This window comes from Nicotiana tabacum, chromosome 12, assembly GCF_000715075.1.
Source record: "Nicotiana tabacum cultivar K326 chromosome 12, ASM71507v2, whole genome shotgun sequence".
Taxonomy (NCBI): Eukaryota; Viridiplantae; Streptophyta; class Magnoliopsida; order Solanales; family Solanaceae; genus Nicotiana; species Nicotiana tabacum.
In genome coordinates this window covers 92,807,037-92,816,962 of record NC_134091.1, presented here as the reverse complement: position 1 = coordinate 92,816,962, position 9,926 = coordinate 92,807,037, and the positions used below count along the sequence as shown (strand labels likewise).

Sequence of the window (9,926 nt, the reverse complement as noted above, 5' to 3'; positions counted from 1 at the left end):
TATGTGAATTTAATGTCTTGAATGGAAAGCTTTATTATTGTGGATAGTGATAATGATATTTGAATGTGAAAAAAAAAGGGACTGAAACTATGAAATATGGCCAAGTGCCAAGAATGACTTTTTAATCGTAATAACTAGTGCCAATGAATTGAAAGTATATGAAAGAAGTACGATGTGAGATGATTGACTGAAAATGGTAATGTCTCAAATGAGATGGCCTAGCCGATCGGGCCGAGATCGGACTCCGTATAAGAACACGGTGGTATTGTGGATGAAATTGTGAAAATGGTTGATGTCTCAAATGAGATGGCCTAGCCGATCGGGCCGTGATCGGACGCCATGCCGCACACATGGTGGTATTGTGCTGGAAATTATAACGAAATTGTGGTAATGTATCAAATGAGATGACCTAGCCGATCGGGTCGAGATCGGACTCCGTGTAAGAATACGGAGGTGTTGTGGATTGTGGAATATCAGTACTAAAGATCACCCAATCTAATAATATGGAAATTGACTTGAAAACGCATATGATCCTTAACTTGTTGTTCTAATATTATTTGAAGCCCTTATTGAATTCTTGATTGTCCCACTTGTATTATTATTCATTCTATTGAGTTGGTGTTTAGCTTTACATACTAGTGCTATTCGACGGTACTAACGTCCCTTTTGCGGGGGGCGCTGCATCTTTAAATGGATGTAGGTGGTTACATAGCAGAAAATGTTGATCACAGATAGTACTGCATCCTCTTCTCAGCGGACTCGGTGAGCCCCATTTCATTCTGGGGTCAAGTATTATACCTTTTGATTATATTGTGGTCACCTTTTGAGGTATAGCCGAGGCCTTGTTGTCGGCACCATCTTTACTCTCTTTTGTATCTTTAGAGGCTCCGTAGACACTATGTGGGTTGTATATGGGTGTTGGAAATGTTAAACAAGTTATGTTGTGTTTGATCAGTTGTTACACTCGAACTGTAAGAAATGTGTATTTTGAGACTTAAAGGCGCAATGACTAATGAAACGATTGAGGATTGTATAAATGAGCTTCCTACTGTATAATTAATGAAATCACGCCTTTTCTTGATCATGGATGAATTGGGTAGAAAGTACCTAACAAGGCTTGCTCGGCCGGGTTCACACACACACACACACACACACACACACACACACACACACACACACACACACACACACACACACACACACACACACACACACATATATATATATATATATATATATATATATATATATATATATATATATATATATATATATATATATATATTTAGACGCTTATATCTTTTTATCCGGACGTCGTATGAATGAACGGTTAAGAATGTTGGAATACATTCCAAGACCTTCATTTCGGTATATAATATGTCCCAAAAAGACCTCATATAACGCACGAAATGTATTGCTCAAAATGTTTCGTTACTAGGCAAATCTTTAGTCGCTTTTTCCGCAACTTAAATCCGATTTTTTCCAAAGTTTATATTTTATATCCAAATATCATATATAGTAATATTATGACTTTACACTCATTTAAATCATGATTAAAAAGTCTCATATTCATTATACATCACATTGGGACGCACAAGGTGTAACATAATTATTATGTATTATATTATTTATATTTTAAGAAAATAGGTATTGTTGATTTGAAAATACTTTACTAAATTTATTACTGGTTAATAAGTGTAAATAATTCAATTTTAAAAGGGAAGGGTCAAAATTGACCATCAACAACTACCACTCTTTGACCGGAGATGATGAAAGAGTTTGGGGGCAAAGAAATTCACTTAATAACCAATTTTTTCCCGACTCTAGGCATACATTGTAAATATGGTGCATGGAATTTGGGAAAGATCATGAATCGAGATTACAGTCGAATTCTGGCTTTAAACCGCCTGCATACCTCAGGCTTATAGAGGATCAGGCCCCATGTAGTTCTTGATAGATGATTCGAGAGAGTTGCGCTTGCTGGAATTGCCCTAGTATCGTATTATGGAAATACGGAAAGACTGAAGGATTTTGGAACCTGAGTGACTTCACAAACTGTAGCTTGATTAGGAGACTTCAAAGAATTTCCGATTTTGGGGTTTTGCTTATTGGATTGAATTGGAGTTTTGATCCTTGGCTCTCCTTATGAGTTTGTTGTCACACATAGCGGTGTAACTTGGTTTGCTACTTAGAAGAAGTTCCACATTGTAGTGTCTGATCTTGCAAAAAGAAGATACACACATACCCATATATCTTAATAGAGATACATTAAGATATTATGTAAATATGCAGGAATGATGATGCCTGGCTTTCGGCTATCCATTATTCGGGATGGCAGGATGTTTGAATCTGAAATCTCCGAGCTCTGGAGCATTATTTGGGATGCTGGGGATGGGCCTTTGAATTTGACTTGATTGTTAGCCAGGTTGTATACCATTCCGCAGTTGTCAGAGCATTTAAATCTCCACGCAATGGGAGTAATTGACATCGATTTTAAAATCTCCACACGATGGGAGTATCTCCACGCGATGGGAGTAGTTGACTTTGAATGTAAAATCTCCGCACGATGGGAGTAGATGACTATAAAATGCATGTAAGCTGTACAAATAAAACGGCAAAACATTCAAGATAAGACAAAGAAATAAATGACAATGCCCAAGAGTTACTCTTGACTGCAAAACTAATAGCGGTCGTTGATCCACGAAATATGGGGCGGAATTGGATTGTCCATCCTTTGATTGGCGGAGTCAATGATGAGTTTTGCAACTATCTACTTGGAATCTTCGATAAGGTGGAGTGACGATGTGGTCTGTGCAAAGTACTTCAGTTGGCGAAGCAAACAATTTGCTACATGCAGGGCTCCGCTTAGCAGGGTCGGCGGCTCGATATGTACAAGATGCTCTGATTGATAGAGTAGACGGTTTGCTATATACAAGGCTCCGATTGATGGTGCCTACGACTTGGTATGTACAAGGTGCTCTTATGGGTATAGCAGACAATTTGATATATACATGGTGCCTCGAATTCTTCAAGGACTTGACTCTGGAATACCTGCAAAGAATTTGAAGTTAGTCCTTAACCATATGATAATTATGAATTGAAAAATAAAAGAGAGATAGGGGATCATGGGATTTTAGCGGGTCTATCATTGTTTCTGGTGTGCTCTGGTATCCTTTGATTCCTGTCGAACCTCCACTCAAAGAAAAATTCTTAGTAGAGGGGGAGTTGATTTGTTTTGATTGCAGGCTTGATCTTGCCCTCGATCTAGTAGGTTACACCATGGAGCTCGATAGGTGGAAGAGTAGAATTGTCTAAAGATATTTTGAAAAGTCGTTTATGTTTAATACAAACACCGTTGTTCTGGATTATGACATGTTTAGAAATTCTTTACGGGGCGAGTGTTGTTTCTTCATGGCTCCGCCCTATTGATGACTTTCTTCTGGATATCCCTTGATGACGTAGCTTCCTTCCGTCGTGATCACTTCCTAATCTAAACAAATGTATTACAAAGGCTTTCCTAGGGTTATGACCGAACCTTTTCAGGTTGCCTATGTATCCAAATGGAATCAGGTCTAAAAGTAGTTCGAGGATGATAAAATGATGAATGAATTCTTGTGGAATGACCGAGCCTGACTTCGGCACCCTACGTATCCAAATGGAATCAGGTCAAAACGTAGTTCGATTTCAATGGATGACTGAATCCGGCGTGGATTGCATACATATTCTTGCCAAAGGAAATCAAGTCATGGCATAGTTCCGAATAAATACAAAATGACATTTGGATTTCTATTACAAAGGAGAGGGAGACCGGACCCTACGTAGGTTGCCTACATATCCTACCGTAGGAAATTAGGTCGTGCGTAGTTTTGTTACAACAAAACCCTAATTCTACAATCTTCAAATGTCGTATCTTTTGACTGCATCTGAGTTGATAGGCTTTGTACTGAATGTGCCATCCATTTCTGCTAGGATCAATGCTCCACCGGGTAATACTCGATGGACCACATAAGGACCCTACCAATTTGGCGTGAATTTCCCCTTGGCTTCTTCTTGATAGGGGAATATCTTCTTCAAAACCAGTTGCCCCAGTGTGAACTACCAAGGTTTCACCTTCCTGTTGAATGCGTTGGCAGTCGTATTTTGATATAGTTGACCATGACAAGCCGCATCCATTCTCCTTTCATCAATTAGCATGAGTTGTTCTTGCCTGACACGTATCCATTCTACATCATCTATCTTGGCTTCTTGGATGACTCTCAAAGATGGTATCTCAACCTCTGCGGGTATCACAACTTCTGTGCTATATACTAATGTATATGGCATTACTCAAGTAGATGTCCTCATGGTAGTGCGGTAAACCAGTAAGGCAAAGGATAGCTTCTCGTACCATCGCTGATGACTGTCCACTATCTTCTGTATGATCCTTTTGATGTTTTTGTTGGCTGCTTTAACCGCTCCATTCATTTGTAGTCTATAGGCTGTGGAGTTACGATGGACAATTCTAAACCTCTCGCAAATCTCCCTCATGAGATCGCTATTGAGATTAGCTGCATTGTTAGTTATGATTGATTCCAGGATCCCGAATATGCAGACTATGTTGTTACAAACGAAATCCACCATCACCTTCTTCATGACAGACTTGTATGTAGAGGCTTCAACCCATTTGGTGAAGTAGTCGATGGCTACCAAAATGAAACGATGTTTGTTTGATGCAGCGGGTTCTATAGGTCCAATCACATCCATGCCCAATCAGAAAGTGTCCAAGGAGAACCCAATATGTTCAACTCACTTGGTGGAACCCGAATGAGATCCCCATGAATCTGACACTAGTAACACTTCTGCACGTAGCGGATACTATCACTTTCCATGATCATCCAAACGTATTCGGCCCTCAGGATCTTCTTGGCTAAGGTGAAACCATTCATGTGAGGCTCGCACATTCCTGCATGTATTTCTTCCAATAGCCTCATTGCTTAAGTAACATCTACACACCTTAACATACCCAAGTCTGGGGTCCTCCGATACAAGATTTCCCCGTTAAGGAAAAGGTGATTCACTAGCATTCTTAATGATTGATTTTGACCATTAGTGGAACTTTCTGGGTATTCTCTAGCATTGAGGAATCTTTTGATGTCGTGGTACCAAGGTTTACCATCTAGATCCTCATCTACATGGAAACAGTATGCATGCTGATATAAAACCTCTATCTTGATGGGTTCAATGTAATTCTTGTCCGGATGTTGGATCATAGATGACAAAGTTGCAAGAGCCTCGGCGAACTCATTCTAGATTCTAGGGACATGCTTGAACTCGATCTTTGTGAATTTATTACACAACTCCTTCACGCAGTGAAAGTATGGGAGGATCTTGACATTTTTGGTGGTCCACTCACTCTGAACTTGGTGTATCGGTAAATCAAAATCTCCTATGACCCAAAGTTCCTTAATGTTCATGTCAACTGCCATTCTTATCCCGAGGATGCATGCCTCATATTCTGCTATATTATTTGTGCAAGGGAACCTTATCTTAGCTGAAGCCGGATAATGTTGTCCTAAGTTGGAAATTAGGACTGCCCCGATTCCTACTCCCTTGCAATTTGCCGCTCCATCGAAACACATTCTCCACCCTGGGTATGACTCTGCTCCATCGTCTCGGAAGTATGTGGTAAGTGGTAAGTGGATCGTAGTCCATGTCCATCGGGTGTTTTGCGAGATGGTCAGCCAACGCTTATCCTTTGATGGATTTTTGCGTCACGTACACAATGTCGAACTCACTGAGAAGAATCTGCCATTTAGCCAACTTTTCTATAGGCATCGGCTGCTGGAAGATGTACTTGAGCGGGTCGAGTGGGGATATCAGATATGTGGTGTATGTCAATAGGTAGTGTCTTAACTTCTGAGCGATCTAGGTCAGATCGCAGCCAGTCCTCTCTAACAAGTTATATCCGGCTTCGTACAGTGTGAACTTCTCGCTCATATAATAAATAGCTCGTTCTTTTTTCCAGCCTCATCATGTTGTCCTAACACGCATCCGAATGCATTATCCGAGACGGACAAGTATTGTAGCAACGGCTTCCCAGGCTCAATATAAACTAACACTGGTGATTTCAAACACCTCACACTTAAACCATTGCTTGTCTTCGAGCAATCAAACTACACTCCACATCAAACACGGCCTTTTTCAACAACTCTCATAACCCATCACACCAAGAATATTTAAAACTTATTAAGTACAATACTGTAACATCCTAGCCTCAAAATTTGACTCAAAAGAACCACGCATTATTTATAACCCGCTCACTTACTCTAACACAGAGGTCAATAAAATTACCTTTCCTTCATGAATTAAATTCCCTCACACAACAATAGAGAGTAGTTCCACACGTAATAGAATTTAAGAACAACTAGGAACTCAAGATATAAAGAATTCACTCACTCTCAGAAACAACATTCATGTGCCACAAAAGACGTACCATAAGCTTGCCCGTAGTGTACTACTCTACTAATTGAGCTCATTTAGTCAAGGATCAAGTAGGACTTTAACTGGTTGTAATGTAGGGTATGGGATGGGTAGGATACATTTAGATATAAGAGTGACTACACCTCCCTAAGTGCTTTAATACATACATTTCATTATTCCAAACCCCACACTTATGTCAAACCATAACTCCACCTTTACACCAATATACATTAACTCCCTACTTCTTTAAGCACAATTACATCAAGTAACCACTATCACAGAATATTTATTTTCACAATCATACACCTATTTTTTCTTTCTTTTTCAATTCAAGTGGCTCTTACGTTTTTCAAAAACATTGCACTTTTCTCTTTATTTCAATAGTTCCACTCAAAAGCCGAACCAAACACCCCACACTTCAATTTTACAAAGTTCATAACAAATTCAAGTGCTCACGAGAGCTAAAAGGTTCAAATAGATGGTCAATTCAAACAAATGGGTAAGGCTTGTAATGTGGTTGCCAAAGAAATAGGATTACAGGCTCAAGGAGGTTAACTACGATACATAACAATTATGTGGCTAAAAGTATATAATTGGCTTAACAAAGAAATACCTAAATCACTTCCAAGACTAAATATAACTACTATTTCACTTTGCAAACACATGAGGCAAGTTCTAGGTATCAAATACACCACACAGAATACCACAAAAGCTCACACACACATGGCACATAACTCACTCAGGATTGGACTATCAAGACACTCTAGTCAAAGCAGTTAAGCGAAGCCAAGATCATACAATCTAAGGTACTTATAAAAGAGTCAAAAAACTGAGCCTAAGCGTCACAACTAAAGCACTCACTATTCTCAAGGTATAATAAAGTCAAAAGATATTGCTTTAAATTCAAATCCTAGCACAAGGTTTCCTACTCCTAATAAAATTAAAAACTAACTACACCTGGTTCAAACAAAAGCCTTGGAAAAGAACCACGACACAAAGAAAATCCAAGGGTGAATTAATATACTACCTAACAAAAGAAAATCTTTTTGTCTTTTTATTTCGACTTTAATTCCCAAGAAACCTGTCGAATGATATCCACCGTCGGGAAAAATCAAAATTGTTTCAAATTTTTATGGTTTTTTTTCAATTTTCCAAACTACTACAACTAAAAAAACTAACACGTATATATACAACATACAACTATCCCCCACCCCACACTTTAAGTTGTGGCATGTCCCCATGACACACAACTAAAAAGCATAAGGTAAAGGAAACTTCCCTAAACATCTAGTTAGGGTCTGAGTCGAAGTCGGGCTCCATTCCTCGTGCCCAAACTAATGCACACATCCATGCAGACAGCTTCTTCTCAGCCTTTTTGAGATACACCCCACACTTATCTTCCTCGCTCACTGCAGCCTTCTCTTTTGAGCCCTTCACTTTCCACTCAACTCTTGCAGCTGGTTTTTCTTTTTGTGCCCCCTTTACTACATTCTTCTCAAAATTCACAGTCTCCTCACCCACTCTAAGCATGAGTTTCCTCTCATGTATATCCAATATTGCTCTACCTGTCGCAAAGAATGATATTCCTAAGATGAGGGGGACCTTCTTGTTCTCCACCATATTCACCACTACAAAGTCTACAGGAAATACGAACTTATCCACCCGAACTAACACATCTTCCACTATCCCCCTCGAGTATTAGAGTCGTTTGGTCCGCCAGCTGCAAAGATATTGGCACCAACCTTATCTCTCCAATCTCCTTCTCTAGTTTCCTATAAATAGATAGAGGCATTAAGTTAGTTGAGGCACTAGAATCATATAAAGGCTTATCAAAATTTATAGTTCCTAATGAGCAAGGTATAGTAAAACTCCCTGGATCTCCACACTTTTGTGGGAGTTTGTTTTGCAATATCGCACTGCAATGCTCTGTGAGCTTCACCACCGAGGACTCCTCTATCTTCCTCTTCTTTGTAAGGATCTCCTTCAAGAATTTGGCATAAGCAGGCATTTGTGAGAGAACTTCTGTGAATGGTAAGTTTACATGAACCTATTTCAGCACATCCAGAAATCTCCCAAACTGCTTGTCCAGCTTTTCTCTATATAGCTTTTGAGGGAAAGGGAAAGCAGGCATATACTCGCTCTCATCATGTTCCTCCCGTCTTGATTTTTCTTCCTTCTTTTTCTTCTCAGTTTTCATGGGCCTTTTTTTCTTTTTATCAACATCATTCTTCAACTGCTCCCCACTTTCTTTTTCAAGTTTCACATCCTTTTGGATCGGGGTGGGATCTTTCAACACTTGCCCAATTCTCAAAGTTACAACATTCACTGTTTCTTTTGGATTTCTCTCAGTATCAGCGGGGAGAGTTCCTGGAGCCCTCTCAGATAATATTGTTGCAATTTTTCCCACTTGTCTCTCCAAGTTTCGGAAACTAGTGCCCAATTCTTTGATAACTGCTCCATGGGCATCCAGCCTCTAATCTGTCTTGATAATAAAGGCCTTCATTAGATCCTCTAGACCAAGTTGAATGGGTTGTTGAGGCTGAAATTGCTGCCTCTACTAATTTTGGTATGCTGGAGCTCCCTGTCCCTAGGGTCTAGAGTTATTTTGTTGCCAAGCATTCGCAGTACCTCCAGGTGAACTCCATGAAACACCGAGGTGCCTCTGACCCATTGCATTGAAATTGCAGCTCCCCACAATATTTACTTCCTTAGTTGAGGCTTGACACTCATGAGTAGGGTGTCATCTTCCACATATATCATAAGCTGCGTGAGGCTTATTTTGTATCGAGGATAAGGTCAGCTTCTGTATTTCTTTAGTCATAGCATCCAGTTGTACCGCACAGATTTATTAGCATTAACTTGGTGAACACCAGTTGATCTTCTTCTTTCATCACTCTCAGAGGGCCACTGTGCATCTTTAAATAACTCATCAAGAGTTATAACTATCTCCTCTGGAGTCTTCGTCATCAAAGGGCCTCCAGCTGCATTGCTCAATGTTTTACGTAAGGCTGGTGTCAATCTATCCCAAAAGTCTTGGAGTTGCATCCAGAATTCAATTCCGTTATGTTGACACTTTCTAACAATCTCCTTAAACCTCTCCCATGCTTCAAAAATAGTTTCAGTATCTTTCTGGAAAAAGTTATAGATTTCTCTTCTAAACTTGCCAATCTTAGCTGAGGAGAAATATTTATCAAGGATTTTTCTGGTCATCTCCTCCCAAGTTCTAATTGATCCCGTGGGCAAGCTTCGAAGCCACTGCTTTGCATTATCTTTAAGAGAAAAGGGGAATACCCTTAAGTACACTGCATCTCGTGACACACCATTGTTTTGAAAGGTTTTCATAATCTCCTCGAAGTCCATTAGATGTGTGCTTAGATCTTTGTTTGACTTCCCTCTGAAGACACAACAATTCTGAAGGGTTTGAAGCAACCCTTGCTTCAACTCAAAATTATTTGCTACAATTGGAG

General features: G+C 39.7%; 1 non-coding gene across 1 annotated transcript; it reads left to right on the top strand.

The window, feature by feature from the left end:
* Nucleotides 1-9,517: 9,517 nt before the first annotated feature.
* Nucleotides 9,518-9,621, top strand: LOC142167632 (small nucleolar RNA R71). The gene has a single exon (XR_012697722.1). It is a non-coding gene; the product is annotated as a small nucleolar RNA R71 (small nucleolar RNA).
* The last annotated feature ends 305 nt before the right edge of the window (nucleotides 9,622-9,926 follow it).